The sequence below is a fragment of the Heterodontus francisci genome, chromosome 3 (genome assembly GCF_036365525.1).
Source record: "Heterodontus francisci isolate sHetFra1 chromosome 3, sHetFra1.hap1, whole genome shotgun sequence".
In the NCBI taxonomy this organism is placed as follows: domain Eukaryota; kingdom Metazoa; phylum Chordata; class Chondrichthyes; order Heterodontiformes; family Heterodontidae; genus Heterodontus; species Heterodontus francisci.
Genome location: NC_090373.1, coordinates 153648896 through 153669904, shown reverse-complemented (window position 1 = coordinate 153669904; position 21009 = coordinate 153648896).

Genomic DNA, 21009 nt, shown 5'->3' with positions numbered 1-21009 from the left:
TCCAGGTTCAGCACCATTTGGAGGAAGCACTGAGGGTGGCAAAGGCACAGAATGTACTCGGGTGGGGACTTCCATGTCTACCGCCAAGAGTTGCTCGGTAGCACCGAGCTGGCTGAGTCCTAAAGGACATAATTACGAGACTGGGTCTTCGAAAGGTGGTGAGGGAACCAATAAGAGGGAAAAACATACTTAACCTCATCCTCACCAATCTGCCTACTGCAGATGCATCTGTCCATGACAGTATTGCTAGGACTGACCACCGCACAGTCCTTGTGGCGACAAAGTCCCTTCTTCACATTGAGAATACCCTCCATCGTGTTGTGTGGCACTACCACTGTGATAAATGGGATAGGTTTTGAACAGATCTTGCAATGCAAAACTGGGCATCCATGAGCCCCTGTGGACCATCAACAGCAGCAGATTTGTACTCAACCACAATCTATAACCTCACGGTCCGGCATATCCGCCACTCTACCACTATCATTAAGCCTGGGGATGAACCCTAGTTCAATGAGGAGTGCAGGAGGGCATGCCAGGAGCAGCACAAGGCATACCTTAAAATGAGGTGTCAACTGGTAAAGCTACAACCCAGGACTACTTGCATGCCAAACAGCGTAAGTAGCATGCGATAGACAGATCTAAGCAATCCCACAACCAACGGATCAGCTCTAAGCTCTGCAATCCTGCCACATCCAGTCGTAAATGGTGGTGGACAATTAAACAACTAACAGGAGGAGGTGGCTCCACAAATATTCCCATCCTCAATGATGGGGGAGCCCAGCACATCAGTGCGAAAGATAAGGCTGAAGCATTTGCAACAATCTTCAGCCAGAAATGCCAAGTGGATAATGCATCTCGGCCTCCTCCTGAAGTCCCCAACATCACAGATGCCAGGCTTCAGCCAATTTGACTCACTCCATGAGATATCAAGAAACGACTGAAAGCACTGGAAACTGCAAAGGCTATGGGCCCTGACATTATTCCAGCCATGGTACTGAAGACCTGTGCTCCAGAACTTGCCGCACCCCTAGCCAAGCTGTTCCAGTCCAGTTACAACACAGGCACCTACCTGGCAATGTGGAAAATTGCCCAGGTAGGTCCTGTACACAAAAAACAGGACAAATCCAACCCGGCCAATTACCGCCCCATCAGCCTACTCACGATCATCAGTAAAGTGATGAAAGGTGTCATCGACAATGCTTTCAAGCTGCACTTGCTTAGCAATAACCGGCTCAGTGACACTCAGTTTGGGTTCCGTCAGGGCCACTCAGCTCCTGACCTCATTACAACTTTGGTTCAAACATGGACAAAAGAGCTGAACTCAAGAGGTGAGGTGACATCAAGGCAACATTTGATCGAGTATGGGATCAAGGAGCCCTAGCAAAACTGGAGTCAATGGGAATTGGGGGAAAACTCTCGCTGTTTGGAGTCATACCTTGTGCAAAGGAAGATGGTTGTGGTTGTTGCAGGTCAATCATCTCAACTTTAGGACATCACTACAGGTGTTCCTCAGGGTAGTGTCCTAGGCCCAACCATCTTCAACTGCTTCATCAATGACCTTCCTTCAATCATAAGGTCAGAAGTGGGGATGCTCGCTGATGATTGCACAATGTTCAGCACCATTCGCGATTCCTCTGATACTGAAGCAGTCTCTGTAGAAATGCAGCAAGACCCAGACAATATCCAGGCTTGGGCTGATAAGTGGCATGTAACATTCGCGCCACACAAATGCCAGGCAATGACCATCTCCAACAACAGACAATCTAACCATCTCCCCTTGACATTCAACGACATTACGATCGCTGAATCCCCCACTATCAACATCCTGTGCGTTACCATTGACCAGGAACTGAACTGGAATAGCCATATAAATACCATGGCTACAAGAGCAGGTCAGAGGCTAGGAATCCTGCAGTGAGTAACTCACCTCCTGACTCCCCAAAGCCTGTCCACCATCTACAAGAAACAAGTCAGGAGTGTAATGGAATACTCTCCACTTGCCTGGATGGGTGCAGCTCCAACAACACTCAAGAAGCTTGTAACCCACTTGATTGGCACACCATCCACAAACATTCACTCCCTCCACCACCAACGGAAAGTGGCAGCAGTGTGTACCATCTACAAGATGCACTGCAGCAACACACCACACCTTTACCAACTAGAAGGACAAGGTCAGCAGATGCATGGGAACTCCAGCGCCTGCAAGTTCTCCTCCAAGCCACACATGATCCTGACTTGAAACTATATCACTGTTCCTTCACTGTCACTGAGTCAAAATCCTGGAACTCCCGAACAGCACTGTGGGTGCACCTACACCACATGGACTACAACGGTTCAAGAAGGCAGCTCACCACCAACTTCTCATGGGCAATTAGGGATGAGCAATAAATGCTGGCCTAGCCAGGAACGCCCACATGAAATGAATTTTAAAAAAGTCAGCTGTGCAGACATTCAGACTGCACCACATAAGTGTTCACATCCAGGTTCAGCAATCAGGTTCAGAGTCCCAGTGACGGGTGACGGTCCAGGATCGGATGTGAGAATTTTTAAAAGGTGCCATTGTTGCTTAACGGCACACTAGGTTGGAAAATGCAGGGAGTGAGGTCGATCTCAAGCGAAAACACAAGTCAGGAGTCGGGCGGAGTCAGCACCCATGATTATGCCTGACCGCGGAGCGAAAGCATGGCAACGCCTGGAAAGAGCAGGAAACCACCAGAAAGAGCTCAAACACCTCCATTAAAGCCAAAACGATTTTAAAAAGACAGGGGAACACCCGAAAAAGCCCAACAAAACCTAAGGAAACCAAATGGATTCAGAATTTAGAATGCCTGAAAGCTTCCACGATCAGGAAGGACCCAGTCAGGTATAAAATTGGTCCTTATGGAGAAAAAGATTCCTCTGATATAGGCTTGCTTCCCAGCTGCATTCGAAATCAGAAGCAGAACAAGTAAATACCCTTTTATACTTTATGGGCGCATTTGCATATAATGTGATTGTGAGGTAAGGGATAAATAAAGCATCTGATAAATTGGAGGATGTATTACAAACCTTCAACAAATATTTAATTTTACGCAGTAACAAAACTTTGGAAAGAGCAAAATTCAACAAGCGAGTCCAGAAGATAGGTGAATCCATAGATTCTTTTATAAATGATCTGTACAGATTGGCAGAGGTATGTGACTATGGAGAGTGGAAGGTGGAACTGATAAGTACCAAATAGTTGTTGGAATAGCTGATGAATCAGATCTCTTATAGTTGAAAGATGACCATACACTCGAGAAGGCAATTCAGATCGTACGACAGGCGGAAGTCTGAAGACAAAACAACCATTCTGTGGGCTGACGAGAAGCCTTAGATTAGTCGAAATCCAATAACTGTACAGTTCTTGAAGCCAAAGACAGAGAGGCAATCTATTGAGAAAAAGGCACACACAGGTGAGAGAGTGCATGACACCGGGAAACCGTGCCAGCGCTGTGGAGCCAGGAAGAATGAATGGCCTGACACTGGGAAGTTCCGAGGAACAAACGGACCTTGGCGTGTTTGTCCATAGATCTCTAAAGCAGAAGGGCAGGTTAATAGGATGGTGAAAAAGGCATATGGGACACCTGCCTTTATCAATCGAGGCATAGATTACAAAAGCAGGGAGGTCATGTTGGAGTTGTACAGAACTTTGCTAAGGCCACAGCTGGAGTACTGTGTGCAATTCTGGTCGTCACATTATAGGAAGGATGTGATTGCTCTGGAGGGGGTGCAGAGGTGATTCACCAGGATGTTGCCTGGGATAGAACATTTAAGATATGAAGAGAGGTTGGATAGGCTTGGGTTGTTTTCCCTGGAGCAGAGAAGACTGAGGGGTGACCTGATCAAGGTGTACAAGATTATGAGGGGCATGGACAGGGTGGATAGGAAGCAGCTGTTCCCCTTAGTTGAAGGGTCAGTTACGAGGGGACACAAGTTTAAGGTGAGGGGCAGGAGGTTTAAGGGGGATTTGAGGAAGCACTTTTTTACCCAGAGGATGGTGATGGTCTGGAATGCACTGCCTGGGAGGGTGGTAGAGCTGGGTTGCCTCACATCCTTTAAAAAGTACCTGGATGAGTACTTGGCACGTCATAACATTCAAGGCTATGGGCCAAGTGATGGCAAATGGGATTAGGTAGACAGGTCAGGTGTCTTTAATGCATCGGTGCAGACCCGATGGGCTGAAGGGCCTCTTCTGCACTGTATTATTCTGTGATTCTGTGAAGACCAACAGATGGGAGCAGTGTCCTGCTCATAAAGGAATGTTTCAACTGTAAAAAGACAGACCATTACAGGAAAATGTGCCAGAGCAAGATCTTTTCGTTCAGAATTGCAAAGCAAAACCTTCACACAAAGAGCAGTGAATGAAAAGTATCAGCTTCCAGCAGAAAAGGAACCAGGAGATTTCCTAGGAGAAATTAATGATCCAAATGAAGGATTTTGGATGGCGGACATTTATGTAAATGGACACCTAACGAATTTCAAATTGGACACAGGTGCTAGTGTCACAGCTCTGTCAGTCCAAGAGCCATGCTTGATGAGACATTGCCTACAACCGACGGACACACAGTTGCATGGTCCCGGTAGGACTCAACTGAAAGTGAAAAGTGAGCTTCAAGCAATCCTCCAATATAGAGGGAGACAAATTATGGAAACTCTATACGTCCTGCAAAACCGAGCATTTTCCCTCCTAAGCAGAAAAGTGTGCTTCGACCTGTATCTGATCAAGAAGATTGACAAAGTCAAGCAGCCACAGCTAAACAGTCACTTTCAAGCAGACTATCCAAAACTTTTCTCAGGTCTTGGAAGACTCAAGACAGAGTATAGAATCACACTTCAAGAAGATGCCAGACCAGTGTGTATCTTTACACCCAGAAAGATACCTTACCCGTTGATGAACCAAGTTCAAGACCAGTTGGAAGCGATGACCAGGATGGGAGTCATTTCTCCTGTAATGACACCAACAGAGTGGTGTTCGGCTATGGTTCCATTCCCAAAAACAAATTGGTATTCTTCGTACCTGTGTGGATTTAACACAGCTTACCAAAGCAGTGGCGCCGGAAATTCATCCAATGTCCACAGTGGATGACAGTTTGGCAAAATTGTCTCAGAGCATCATGTTTACCAAACTCAACGTCAGTAGTGGATTTTGGCAGGCTCCCTTAGATGAGACTGCAAGATCACTAACCACATTTATAAGACCATTCGGGAGATTTTGGTTCAACTGGTTATCGTTTGAAATAACTTCCGCACCAGAGATCTTCCAAAGGTCTATGTCTAACATCTTAGAAGGGCTCAAAGGAGTTATTTCTTACATTGATGACATCCTGATACATAGGCAGTCATTAGAGGAACATGAATAAAGAGTTCATGCAGCAGGGTTAACACTGAATGAGATGTGCAAATTCTCCAAGACATCAATCCGTTTCATGGGACACACAGTAAGCAGTAAAAGTATAATGGGCCATTACAGAATTCCCTACTCCTACGTCCATTCAGCATCTCCAAAGATTCCTCTGAATGATGGATTAGTTAGCCAAATTTCAACCTCATGTAGCGCAGGTAACAGAACCTCTAAGACAACTTCTCAAAAAAGATCAAGTGTGGTGTTGGAGATCACATCAAGAACAAGCATTCCAGAAGATTAAAGAGATGCTCATATCAGTGGACATCTTAGCACACTATCACCCTACACTGCCATCAATGATAGCTGCAGAAGCCTCCTCTACGGGGTGAGGGGCTGTCCTTTTCCAGGAGCAACCTGATGGTACTTGTAGTATACTACACATCTAGAGCTTTGTCCGAGACAGAGACAAGGGGCTGTATTTTATGAGGCCTCTGGCGTCAGGGGTCATGGCGGGGGGGGCCTGAGAAATTCTTCTGGCAGAGGCCCGCCACGACCCCCGATGCTGAGAAGGCCCAGCTGCATTTTAGTAGCGGCAAGGCTTCCATGCAACCCCCTCCCTGCTGCTGAGCGGCGGGGTCTTCATCTAAATATGTTCGTAAAGGTTAATGCATGCAAATAAACTACCTGTCCTGATGGCTGTCCCACGCCAATATTCCGGCTGCCAGCTGCAACTCACGTGCCTTCGGAACTGCGTTCGCAGTTCCGAGGCGTGACACTGATATGGGGGAGGGAGAGTGAAAATTTCAGGGTGGGGGAGTGGTGAAAACCGCTCCGATTGGTTGTGGGGTGAATGAGAAGGGGTTTAGGGTCAAAGAGAATAAAATTTCGGGGGAAAGGTCATGAGTGAAAACCCACTTTTCTGTGGGGGGAATAGAACAAAAAAAAAAATCAAATGATTATTCATTGGGGGGATGGGAGAGCGGATTGGAAATGTTTCTAAAATTTCATTTTACTTTTTCATAATCCTGTCTCTTTAAACATTCAAATGGTACTGAAGGGCTTGAAGCCCTTTAAAAACGGTGCCAGCGCCTGCGCAGTGGCTCTGCCCTCTCCAAATATAGCGGGGGCTCAGCGACGGCACATCTGTGCCCGAAGGCCGCTGACTTCAAAGCGTGCCTCCGTGATGTGCGGCGCGCTACTAAAATTCAACCCAAAGTATGCAGTAATTGAAAAAGAAGCATTTTCTATCATGTGGGCATTTGAGGAATGTTCTGATTGAGAGTCGTCATCGAGACAGACCATTGGTATCTTTGTTGGGTGAAAAGGAGATCGCAAAAATGCCGCCACGAATCCAAAGATTTCATTTATGTTTGATGAGATCTAGGTATGAGACCATATCTGTCCAGGGAAAGATGAAAATGTCTGCTGATGCACTATCACAAACGACGGTAGACCATCCAACACAACAGAATGTGTATTTTGTGGATGAGATAGAATCAATTCTCAGTATACCACACAAAATTGTCCAACAAGCATACAGAAACTGCAAGAAATTCATAACGCCCAAAAAAGTGATGAAGAACGTATTTGTATAAGGCAGTATTGCACATAAGGGTGGACACAAGATCGTCCTAGTGGGAAGACTATGAAAAATTTCTATGAATACAGAGAATACTTCACAATCATCGACAATTTGCTAGTTTATAATGACGGACTAGTCATTCCCAGTTCACTTAGATTAAATATATTGGAACATCTACATCAAGGCCATTTGGGAATAAATGAATGTTTAAGGAAATGTATGGATAAAGACCTGGAGGAGACATGGTATAAGGACCTGAAAGGGTTAATGTTGGAGACAGAGAGAGCAACCCCTCCAACTGTTCTGAAGATGATGTAACAGTCACAGGGTAATAAGCTTTGGAAGAAGAGAATTGCAGCATGAAGGATGCTAGCTAGAGAGACTTGATGAGAGTGTAGAGATGATAAATAATTAGTTATTAGTTGACCTTATCTAGAATCTGAGACTTTATCAATAACGCCCTAGCTATGCTACTGCTACAACAACACACAACAAAGTGAATCAAAGTCAAATCATTATTCTTGGTTTTTGGTTTTCCTTTGATCCCTTCTCCAGACTATCACCTCCTGTTTTCTAAATTTCACTGTCAACCCTCAGGGCCAAGAAGTCTTTACTGCTGTTTGTGTTACTGTATGTTGAGCATTTAGTATTATGCTGGGCCAGAGAACTGAATAGATCTAAATTTCACTGATTTCAATCTACTTGAGCCAAACTGAAAAATCTACTTTTTCACTAAATAACAACTGCACATGATTTAGGTCTGATTTGAAAAAAAAAAACAAATATTGTGTTTTCTGAGTGCTTCCCAAAATGAAGTCAGTTGTGATTTTTTTTTAGACTATAGATAGTGATCAGTTTGGTTCAGTTTGAGATAATATGATGCTCCAGCATTAGGAACATAGGAACACAGGAGCAGGAGTAGGCCATTCAGCCCATCGAGCCTTACATTCAATATGATCATGGCTTATCATTCACTTCAATGCCTTTTTCTCACATAATATCCCCTTATGTCATTTGTATTTAGAAATCTGTCAATCTCTGCTTTAAACATACTCAATGACTAAGGTTCCACAGCCCTCTGGGGTAGAGAATTCCAAAGATTCACAACCCTCTGAGTAAAGAAATTTCTCTTCATCTCTGTCCTAAGTGGCTTCCCCCTTATTTTGAAATTGTGTCCCCTGGTTCTAGACTCCCCAACCAGGGGAAACATCTGACTTGTATCTAACAAAACAAACAAAGAACAAAGAACAGTACAGCACAGGAACAGGCCTTTCGGCTGTCCAAGCCTGCGCCGATCTTGATGCCTGTCTAAACTAAAACCTTCTGCACCTCCGGGGTCCGTATCCCTCTATTCCCATCCTATTCATGTATTTGTCAAGATGCCTCTTAAACGTCGCTATCATACCTGCTTCTACCACCTCCCCCGGCAGCAACTTCCAGGCACTCACCACCCTCTGCCTCGCACATCCCCTCTAAACTTTGCCCCTCGCACCTTAAACCTATGTCCCCTAGTAACTGACTCTTCCACGCTGGGAAAAAGCATCTGACTATCCATTCTGTCCATGCCGCTCATAACTTTGTAAACCTCTATCATGTCGCCCCTCCACCTCCGTCGTTCCGGTGAAAACAATCCGAGTTTATCCAACCTCTCCTCATAGCTAATGCCCTCCAGACCAGGCAACATCCTGGTAAACCTCTCCAAAGCCTCCACGTCCTTCTGGTAGTGTGGTGACCAGAATTGTACACAATATTCTAAGTGTGGCCGAACTAAGGTTCTGTACAGCTGCCGCATGACTTGCCAATTTTTATACTCTATGCCCCGACCGATGAAGGCAAGCATGCCGTATGCCTTCTTGACTACCTTATCCACCTGTGTTGCCACTTTCAGGCTCTACCCTGTCTATCCCTTTAAGTATTTTGTAGGTTTCAATGAGATCACCTCTCATTTTTCAAAACTCTGGAGAATACAGGCCCAGTTTCCTCAATCTCTCTTCATAGGACAATCCCGCCATCCCGAGAATAAGTCTGGTGAACCTTCATTGCACTCCGTCTGTGGCAATAATATCCTTCCTAAGGTAAGGGGACCAAAATTTTACACAGCACCTTTAGAACCAAAGCTTAGGGAAAATTGTAATGTTTCACTATCTCTGCACTGAGCTGACAGTAAGCAAGAGCCTGGCAGAAGATCCAACATTCAGACTAACATTTTAATCATAAGAACATAAGAAATAGGAGCAGGAGTAGGCCATTCAGCCCTGCTCCACTATTCAATGAGGCCATGGCAGATCGTCTATTTCGACACCATTTTCCTGTACTATCCCTGTAACCCTTGACGTTTTTAATATGTAGAAATCTATCAATCTCAGTCTTGAACGTACTTAAAGACTGAGCCTCCACTGCCCTCTGGGGCAAAGAATTCCAAAGATTCACCACCCTTTGAGTGAAGCAAATCCTCCTCATCTCAGTACTAAATGGCCTACCCCTTATTCTGAGACTGTGTTCCCTGGTTCTAGACTCCCCAGCCAGGGGAAACTTCCTCCCTGCATCAACCCTGTAAGAATTTTGTATGTCTGAATGAGATCACCTCTCATTCTTCTAAACTCCTGAGAATAAAAGCCTAGTCTATTTAATCTTTCCTCATAGGACAATCCCTCCATCCCAGGAATTAGTTTGGTGAAACTTCGTTGCACTCCCTCTATGGCAAATATACCTTTCCATAGACGAGGAGATCAAAACTGCAAACAATACTCCAGGTGTAGTCTATATAATTGCAATAAGACATCTTTATTCTTCTACTCAAATCCTCTTGTAATAAAGGCCAACATACTGTTTGCCTTCTTAATTGTTTTCTGTACATGCATGTTAGCTTTCAGTGACTCATGAACAAGGACACCCAAGTCCTTCTGAAGTTCAACACTTCCAGCTTCACACCATTTAAGAAATACACTGTTTTTCCTACCAAAGTGGATAACCTCACATTTTTCCACATTGTATTCCATCTTCCAAAGTTTTGCCCACTCAGTAAGCCTCTTAAAATCCCCTTGAAGTGTCTTTGCATCCTCCTCATGGGCTGGATTTTATGCACCGGCTGCCGCTCATGGCGGCGGGCAAAAAATAATGGCAGCCCGCACGTGCGAACCGCACACTGCCATGCCGCCACGGTCTCCTCGCAGCAACCCACAACAATATACTGGTCTTGCCGCCCCCTCCAATACCATGGATGGAGCGGGCTCTCCGAAGCCGGCAATGGTGTCAGCTGGATGTACGCAGGCACTGGCGCCATTTTTAAAGCCTTGCTGGCTAATTTAATTTTTTAAAATTATACCCCACCCCCCCCACCCACTGTGCTGATTAAAAAACTGCTGCCCCTTTCCCACCTTCCCCAATAGCAATAAAATTCATTATTTGCACCCCCACCCCCGCCAAAGTACTTACCTTCCACACTTGACCTTTCACTCTCCCAAACTGAACAAAGTGCACAGGTCACCCCTTCCCACCATCCCCTACACTAAATTATGTAAATTTGACCCTGTTTCCCACCCACCCCCCCCCCCCCCCCCACCGCACCGCACTAAAAAATCTTAAGCTCCCCCTTCCCCACCACTGCGGCGCCCGCTTACCCCTGACGGGAAAGTGAAAGTGCGTGAGTGCTGGCCGCCACTCAGAAGATCGCGGCCTGACAGTTAGATTGGAGTCAATTTTACTTCCATGTATGCATTCTGCTAATTTGAATATTTTAATCCGGTTCCCGTCGCCCAGCGGCAGGGGGGCCACCACAGAGTCTCGGGATGATCAGGCCCCGCTCTCCCGGCATCGGGCTCTGTGACAGGCCGCTGCTAGAACGATCTTCCGGCAACCACCCCCTCTCCCCCACCACCCCCCCCGCCCCGCCATGGAGCCCGATGTCGGGAGCTTTGTAAAATCCCGGCTCAAAACTCACACCTCCACCTAGTTTTGTGTCATCTGCCAAGTTGGAAATATTACATTTAATCCACACATCAAAAATCATTGTGAGTAGCTGGGGCCCAAGCACTGATCCTTGCAGTACCCCACTAATCACAGCCTGCCTAACTGAAAATGACACATTTATTCCTACTCTCTGTTTTCTGTCCATTAACCAGTTCTCAATCTATGCCAGTATATGCCCCCCCAATCCTCTAATTTTGTTTACTTACCCCTTGCATGGGACCTTTCAAAAACTTTCTGAAGATCTAAATATACCACATCCACCAGTTCCCCTTTATCTATTCTGCCAGTTACATCTTCAAAGAACTTCAACAGGTTTGTTAAACATGATTTCCCTTTCATAAATCCATGTTGACTCTGCCCAATCCTACCATTATTTTCTAAGTGACCTGTAATCACATTCTTTATTATATATTCTAGCATTTTCCTTACGATTGATGTTAGACTAACAGGTCTGTAGTTCCTCGTTTCTCTCTCCCTCCTTTCTTAAATAGTGGGGTTACATTTGCCACCTTCCAATCTGCAGGAACCATTCCAGAGTCTATAGAATTTTGAAAGATGACCAACAATGCATCTACTATCTCTGCAGCCACCTCTTTCAACACTCTGGGATATAGATCATCAGGTCCAGGGATTTATTTACTTTAAATCCTATTAATTTCTCAAATAATTTTTTTTACTAATATTAATATCTTGCATTCCCTTGTTTACACTAGTCCTTTGATTCTCCATTATTTCTGGGAGGTTTTTAGTATTTTCCTCCGTGAAGACAAACGCAAAGTATTCTCTGCTATTTCCTTATTTCTTACTATAAATTTTCCTGTCCCTATTTGTAATGGACCCACATTTGTTTTTGCTAATCTTTTTCATTTTACATACCAATAGAAGCTTTTACAGTCCGTTTATGTTTCTCGCTTGTTTACTCTCATTCTACTTTCCCTTAATCCTGGCTGATGGGAATTAAAGTCAAATGCTAAGACCACTCTGTATAAAGACATTGGATGTCTTATAAGCACCTTCTGAACTTACAGTAAACCAAGTTAAAATAAAGCCAATAAAATAATAAATATGAAAGTACTAATGTCATATTTTATATTATGCTTTCGGTACAAACAGAATACTTGACAGTAATCAATTAAATGCAAAGTTTATTCCACATGTGGGAAATTGTGAAAGGGGCCTCGACATCTCATAATTGCAGCATTCGTGACAAAGGCAAGTGATTTTGGCAAGATGTAGTTTGTTAATATACAGCTCTGCTCCGAAGCCAATATTTTCATTGACTCTTTTATGCAGATCAATGTATGTGGTCCCCACCACCTTCCCGCCTCCACCTAAATTAAGCGTAGGGTGGGAAGGCCTGTGGACAGCCTTCCCACCCTGCTGCCAACTGAGGCCCTTAAGTGGACAACTAATGCACAATTAAGGGCCTCATCCTGCCATTGCCTGTATTAGCCCAGCAATGGGCAGGCCTGTCGTGCTGTTTGGTGGGCAGGAGATGTCATGTGGAGATGCATTCACCGACCTTGACTACCCGTGTGGGATCATTTGATTCCTTGTGGCACTGCTGCCAGGTTTTCAGGTCCAGACTCCAAGAGTTGATCTCACCGGCTACCTGCTCCCACTCCCTTCTGAAGGTGGTCTTGAGGGCTTCCAAGCCACCCTGCCACTCACTCCCTCGCAGAACATTGCCATTTCTCCTCCTGCTCACCTCTACCATTAATGCCTCCAGCACCACATCCATTACCCTGGAACCCTGCCTCTGCACTGGTATTCCATTTTCCATCTTTTAAATTCCAGCAGTATTATTCAGTGCAGCTTCCTTCAAGAGGTACATCCTGCCTTTAAGTAGAGCAGGCTGGTTGCACAACATAATCTCAGCCCTGCTGAGCGCCGAGGCAACAAACAGCACGAAAAGACAGACAGCAGCGAGGAAACCAACTTAGCCCCACGCTACCATCAGGTAAATGAGGTGGAAGCACCAATTTTGCAAGCTGTCCACCTCCAATGAAATCGGCAAAGGCAGGTCGTGAATCACGACCCACCCCCAAAAAATAAATAAATAGATAAAATACTTAACTAAATAGTTAATTGAGAGGCAATCAGGATGGCAGGGCAGGTGATATGTTGCAGCTATGGGAGCAGGTGGATACCAGTGTGATCCACGCCAACCACATCTGCAGTAAGTGTCTGCGGCTCGGGGAACTTCGAACCAGAGTTAATGAGCTGGAGGCCGAGCTACAGACACTGTGATCCATCAGGAACTGGGAAAGTTACCTGGACACTTTGTTCCAGAAGGCAGTCACACCCCATCTTTTGAATTGGTCAGTGGTCAGGGACAGGAGGGTGTGACAGCGAGTGAGGCAGGTAAGGAGATCCATAAGGAAAAGGTAAAGGAGCTTCAGCCCTTGAAATTGTCCAACAGGTTTGAAGTTCTTTCAGCTTTTATGGACGAGAGTGGGGGCTGCAGGGTGGATGAGCAAACTGCCCATGGCGCATTGGTACAGGAAGCCATTCAAGCAGGTGGTGGGGGGGGAGTAAATAGGAATGTGATGGTAGTAGGGGACAGTAGTGTCAGGCGGATAGACACAGTACTCTGCAGCCGAGAACGTGAGTTCAGAAGGCTGTGCCCAGTGCCAGGGTTCAGGACATCTGCTCGGTGCTGGAGAAGAACTTGCAGTGGGAGAGGAAGAATCAGTTGCCGTGATCCACGTAGGCACCAACGACATGGATAGAACTAGGAGAGAGGTTCTGCTTAGGGATTATGAGCAGCTAGGGGCTAAATTAAAAAGCAGAACTACAAATATAATAATCTCGAGATTATTACCTGCTCCACAAGCAAATTGGCAGAGGGTAAATAAGATTAAAGAGTTAAATGTTTGGTTCAAAGACTAGTGTGAGAGAAATGGATTTCATTTCATGGGACACTGGTACCAGTACTGGGGAAAGTGGGAGCTGTACTCTTGGGGCAGTCTTCACCTGAACTGTGTTGGGACCGCTGTTCTGGCGAGTCGTACAATTAGGGCAGTAGAGAGGGCTTTAAACTAAATAGTCGGGGGGAGGGAGATGTGGTAAATTAAAGGGAAAGGAGATGGCAATGGTACAGAATTTTCAAAGGTGGTAAAAAGACAGAATTAAAGGCTCTTTATCTGAATGCACGTAGCATTTGCAACAAAATGGATGAATTGACAGGTCAAATAGGATTTTTTTTATTTGTTCGTGGGATGTGGACGTCGCTGGCTAGGTCAGCATTTATTGCCTATCCCTAATTGCCCTTGAGAAGGGGGTGGTGAGATGCCTATTTGAACTGCTGATGTTCTTGGGGTGTAGGTACACCAACAGTGCTGTTCGGAAGGAAGTTCCAGGATTTTGACCCAGCAACAGTGAAGGAACAGAGATATAGTTCCAAGTCAGGATGGTATGTGGCTTGGATGGTGGTGTTTCCATACATCTGCTGCCCTGATCCTTCTAGGTGGTAGAGATCATGGGTTTGGAAGGTGCTGTTGAAGGTGCCTTGGTGAGTTGCTGCAGTGCATCTTGTAGATGGTACATACTGCTGCCACTGTGCGTTGGTTGTGAAGGGAGTGAATGCTGAAGGTGGTGGATGGGGTGCCAATCAAGTGGGCTGCATTGTCCTGGATGGTGTCGAGCTTCTTGAATGTTGTTGGGGCTACACTCATCCAGGCAAGTAAAAGTATTCCATCACACTCCTGACTTGTGCCTTGTCGATGGTGGACAAGCATTGGAGAGAGAAGAGGTGAGTTACCCGCCACAGAATTCCTAGCCTCTGACCTGCTCTTGTAGCCACAGCATTTCTGTTGCTGGTCCAGTTCAGTTTCTGGTCAATGGTAACCATAAGGATGTTAATAGTGAGGGATTCAGCAATGGTAATGCTGTTGAATGTCAAGGGGAGATGGTTGGACTCTCTCTTGTTTGAGATGGTCATTACCTGGCACTTGTGCGGTGCGAATGTTACTTGCCACTTATCTGCTCATGTTCAGGTCTTGCTGCATCTGGACACAGCCTGTTTTAGTATCTGAGGAGTCGCGAATAGTGCTGAACATTGTGCAATTATCAGCAAACGTCCCCATTTCTGACCTTATGATGGAGGGAAGGTCATTGATGAAGCAGCTGAAGATGGCTGGGCCTAGGACACTACCCTGAGGAACTCCTGCTGTGATGTGCTGGGACTGAGATGATTGACCTTCAACAACCACAACTATCTTCCTTTGCACTAGGTATGATTCTAACCTTCAGGGAGTTTCCCCCCTGATTCCCATTGACTCCAGTTTTGCTATGGCTTCTTTTGCCATACCCGGTCAAATGCTATCTTGATGTCAAGAGCAGTCACTCTCACCTCACCTCTGGAGTTCAGCACTTTTGTTCATGTTTGGACTAAGCCTGTGATGATGTTACAGCTGAGTGGCCCTGGCAGTGAACAGGTTATTGCTGAGTAAGTGCTGCTTGATAATACCGTCGACGACACCTTCCATAACTTTGCTGATGATCGAGCGTAGACTGATAGGGCAGTAATTATCTGGGTTGGATTTGCCCTGCTTTTTGTGAACAGAACATACCTGGGCAATTTTCCACATTGTTGGGTAGATGCCAGTGTTGTAGCTGTACTGGAACAGCTTGGCTAGGGGCATGGCTAGTTCTGGAGCACAGGTCTTCAGTACAATTGCTGGAATGTTGTCAGGGCCCATATCATTTGCAGTCTCCAGTGCTTTCAGCAGTTCCTTGATATGACGTGGAGTGAATCGAATTGGCTGAAGACTGGCATCTATGATGCTGGGGACTTCAGGAGGAGGCCAGGATGGATCATCTACTCGGCACTTCTGGCTGAAGATGGATGCAAATGCTTCAGCCTTGTCTTTTGCACTGATGTGCTGGCTCCCCAACAATGAGGATAGGGATATTTGTGGAGCCTCCTCCTCCTTTTAGTTGTTTAATCGCCCACCACTGTTCATGACTGGATGTGGCAGGACTGCAGAGCTTAGATCTGATCCGTTGATTGTGGGATTGCTTGGCCTTGTCTATCGCATGCTGTTTTCACTGTTTGGCATGTATGTAATCCTGGGTTGTAGCCTCACCAGGCTGACACCTCATAGTTAGGTATACCTGGTGCTGCTCCTGGCACATCCTCCTGCACTCTTCATTGAACCAGGGTTGGTCCCCTGGCTAGATGGTAATGGTAGAGTGGGGGATATGCCGTGCCATGAGGTTACAGATTGTGGTTGAATACAATTCTGCTGCTGCTGCTGGCCCACAGCGTCTCATGGATGCCCAGTTCTGAGTTACTAGATCTGTTCGAAATCTATCCCATTTAGCATGGTGGTAGTGCCACACAACACAATAGTGGGTACCCTCAATGTGTCTTTGTCTCTACAAGGACTGTGCAGTGGTCACTCCTACCAATACTGTCATGGACAGATGCAGCTGCGACAGGTACATTGATGAGGTCAAGGTCAAGTAGGTTTTCCTCTCTTGTTGGTTCCCTCACCACCTGCTGCAGACCCAGTCTAGCAGCTATGTCTTTTCGGACTCGGCCAGCTCAGTCAGTAGTGGTGTTACCGAGCCACTCTTGGTGATGGACATTGCAGTTCCCACCCAGAGTATATTCTGTGCCCTTACCACCCTCAGTGCTTCTTCCAATTGGTGTTCAACATGGAGAAGCACTGATTCATTAACCGAGGGGGGCGGTAGGTGGTAATCAGCAGGAGGTTTCCTTGCCCACGTTTCACCTGAAGCTATGAGATTTCATGGGGTCCGGGGTCAATGTTGAGGACTCCCAGGGCAACTCCCTCCCGACTGTATACCACTGTGCCACCACCTCTGGTGTTTCTGTCCTGCCAGTTGGTCAGGACATACCCGGGGATGGTGATGGTGGTGTCTGGGACATTGTAAGGTATGATTTGATGAGTATGATTACAAATAGGTATGACTTTATTGTGAGGTGGCTGCCAGGTGACCAAGGCTGGAACCTGAATATTCAAGGGTACATAACATTTTGGAAGGACAGGAAGCTAGGAAAAGTTGGTGGGGTAGCTCAGTTAATTAAGGATGACATTAGTACCTAGTGAGAGATGACTTTAGTTCTAAAGATCAAGATGTAGGGCTGGATTATGTGTAGGATGTGGATCTCCCTGTGCCGGGTCGAAAAGGCAGGGGATTCCCGCCTCTGCCTTTTCCTGCACCCACCCCGCCGATCCTACAGTCTTTCTCCATCAAAGTTTCATGAGCCAGGGTCCCCAGCCCTTTAAAGATGGGATCCCGCCTCCATCAGCTGCCGGCCAATCAGACGGCCGGCAGTTCAGCAGTATCAGCAGCACCACCGGAAGTGCTGGCCACAGCCGGTACTGCTGAGGCCTTGGTCCCAGGCCCAGCGGTGGAACCCCGGGCCAGAGGAAGGTGAGGCGAGGTCACCGGTGCCAGTCCGGAAGGGCCCGGCGGGGGTGTAGGGAGGGTGTGGTCATGCAGTCCTGGAGGAGGGTCCTGGGGGAGTGAAGAGGTTCCCAGCAGGGGCTCCTCTGTGAGCTACAGACTGCCCACAGAGGAGGGTTGAACCCCAAAAGCCTGCAGGGAGGGCGCCTCGTTTTACAAGGCATCTTCCCTGCGTGGCGGAGACTCCCCCCACCATTGGTAAGATCCAAGCGGCAGCGAGAAGAGGCCTTTAATTGGCTGTTAATAGGTCACTTCAAGGCCTCAATTGACCTTTGGGAGGGAAGACCATCATTGGCCTACACCGCCCCAGTAAGTTGGCTTGGCCACAGGCCCTCTGCCCCCCTCGACCTGTCACGATTCTCCATGCCCCTCTGCCTCTGGCTCCGCCTCTAGGGATCCATAAATTCCAGCTGTAGAATCAATTTGGGTAAAGATAAGAAATAGTAAAGGTAGGAAGTGATTTGTGGGAGTAGTTTATAGATCCCCTAACAGTAACTACACTGTAGGGTGAAGTATATAGGAAGAAAAAAGAAATAATGGCTTATCAGAAAGGTCCTGCAATAATCATGGGTGATTTTTATCTACATTTCGATTGGAGGATTCAGATTGGCAAAGGCAGCTTGGATGATGAATTCATAGAGTATTTTCGGGACAATTTCTTACAGCAGCACGTTCTGGAGCCAACCAGAGAGCAGGCTATTCTAGACCTGATAAGAAGCAATGTGACAGGATTAATTAATGGCCTCAAGGTGAAGGAGCCTCTAAGGTAGCAGTGATCATAGCATGATTAAATTTTGCATTCAGTTTGAGGCTGAGAAGAGTCCATCTAAGACTAGCGTTTTAAATTTAAATAAAGGCAATTACAAGCGTATGAGGACAGAGCTGGCTAAAGTGAACTAGGAAATTAGGTTAAAGGATAGCACAGTAGAGATGCAGTGGCAGACATTTAAGGAGATATTTGATAACACTTGGTAAAGATACATTCCAGTGAGAAACAAAGACTACAGGAGAAGGATACATCATCTGTGGCTAACAAGGGAAGTTAAAGGTAGTATCAAATTGAAAGAAAAAGCATACAATTCTACAAAGATTAGTGATAGGTCAGAAGATGGGACAGAATTTAAAAACCAGTAAAGAATGACTAAAACAAATAATGGGAGAGTTATTAGAGTATTAGAGAAAGCTAGCTAGAAATATAAAAAAAACAGATAGTAAGATTTTAAAATTTAAAAAGGAAAAGAGTAACTAAAGTGAGTGTTGGTCTCGGAGGGGATGAGACTGGGGAAATTAATAATGGGAAACAAGGAAATGGTGGAAGCATTAAACAGATATTTTGTCTGTCTTCACTGCAGAAGACACAAATAACATCCCAGAAATATTTGGAAATCATGAGGTGAAAGGAAGGGATGAACTTAAAACAATTACAATCAGCAGGGAAAGGGTACTGAGAAAACTATTGGAACTAAAGGCTGACAAGTCCCCAGGGGCTGATGGCCTGCATCCAAGGGACTTAAAAGAAGTGGCTGCTGAGGTAGTAGATGCATTGATTGTAATTTTCCAAAATCCCCTAGATTCTGGAAAGGTCCCATCAGATTGGAAAACAGTGAACGTAACTCCTCTATTCAAAAAAAGGAGGGAGACAGACAGCAGGAAATTACAGGCCAGTTAGCCTAACATATGTCATAGGGAAAATGCCAGAATCTATTAATAAGGAAGTTATAACAGGGCACCTAGAAAATCTTAATGCAATCAGGCAGAGTCAACATGGTTTTGTGAAAGGGAAATCGTGTTTAACTAATTTTTTCGAGTTCTTTGAGGAAGTAACAAGAAACATGGATAAAGGGGAACCTGTACATGTGGTATACTTGGATTTCCAAAAGGCATTTGATAAGTTGCCACATCAAAGGTTACTACACAAAATAAGAGCTCATGGGTAGGGGTAACAGATTAGCATGGATAAAGGATTGACGAGCTAACAGGAAGCAGAGAGTAGGGATAAATGGGTCATTTTCGGGTTGGCAAGTGGAGCGCCACAAGGACCAATGCTGAGACCTCAACTATTTACAATTGATATCAATGACTTGGATGAATGGACAGAATGTATAGTTGTGAAATTTGCTGATGACACAAAGGTAGGTAGGAGAGTAAGTTGCGAAAAGGACATAAGGAGTCTGCAAAGAGATATAGATAGGTTAAGTGACTGGGAACAAATTTGGCAGATGGAGTATAAGGTAAGTAAATGTGAACTTGTCCACTTTGGCAGGAAGAATAGAAAAGCGGGATATTATTTAACTGGCAAGAGATTGTAAAACTCTGCAATACAGAGAGATCTGGGTATCTTTGTACATGATTCACAAAATGTTAGTATGCAGATACAGCAAGTGATTAGGAAGGCAAATGGAATGTTGTTGTTTATTGCAAGAGGAATCAAGTATAAAAGTAAGTAAGTGTTGCTACAGTTGTACAGGGCATTGGTGAGACCGCACCTGGGGTATTATGAACAGTTTTGGTCTCCTTACTTAAGAAAGGATAGAATTGCATTAGAAGCAGTCCAAGAAGGTTCACTCAACTGATTCCAGAGATGAATGGGTTATCTTATGAGGAAAGGTTGGACAGGTTGGGCCTGTATCCATTAGATTTTAGAAGAATGTGAAGAGATCTTACTGAAACATATAAAATCCTGAAGGGACTTGAATAGGGTGGGTGCTGAGAGGATGTTCCCCTTATGGGAGAGACTAGAACTAGGGGACACGGTTGAATAATAAGGGATCTCCAATTTAAGGTGGAGATGAGGAGACATTTTCTCTCAGAGGGTCATTGGTCTGTCGAATTCTCTTCCCCAGAGAACAGTGGAGGCTGGGTCATTGAATATTTTTAAGGCTGGATTAGATAGATTCTTGATTGACAAGGGAGTCAAAGGTTATAGCAGGTAGACTGGAAAGCAGAGTTGGTCCATAATCAGATCAGCCATGATGTTATCAAATGGTGGAGCAGGCTTGAGAGGCTGAATGGCCTACTCCTGCTCCTAATTCTTATGTCTGTGTGTATGTTCGTACACCCAGAAAATGGGACGAATTCATTTTTATCCTTGTGTGCTTTATGATCTAAATTTGTAATACTGGATGGGTACACGTACATAGTCTGCTCAATTCAAATCCAAACATTATTCCTTTTCATTGCAGCCATTCTATCTGCCTGTAATAAGTTGCTTTGCTCATAATTGAGTGGGAAATAATTTGAAGTTATGGAATTCTGAAGGTTGGAGCAGCAGTTAACATTTCTTTGTCATTGAGAAGGAGTGAATTGGGAATACTCCATCTTCCTTGTTAGGCTCCTGAGCTGTAAACCACTGAGCTGTTTCTCAAGATTTGCAACATTTTGATGTTCTTTTTGTCATTTGAAATTGTGCGGCATATGGCATTTGTCTAACAAGATTATAGCCTCTGCAGGGACATGTGCTTAACAAGTATACATCTACTGAGTTATGTTCCTGAATTGCTAAACTGTACCTTTAGCAACTTATTCTAATGCATAGCACTAATCATCTGATGAATATACCAGATTCTTCTTAAACCTGGCATCAATGAATAGAATTTAGGTCACTTCATTCAATTACTGTAATGAAAATTGTTCCACACACCTGCATGATGTA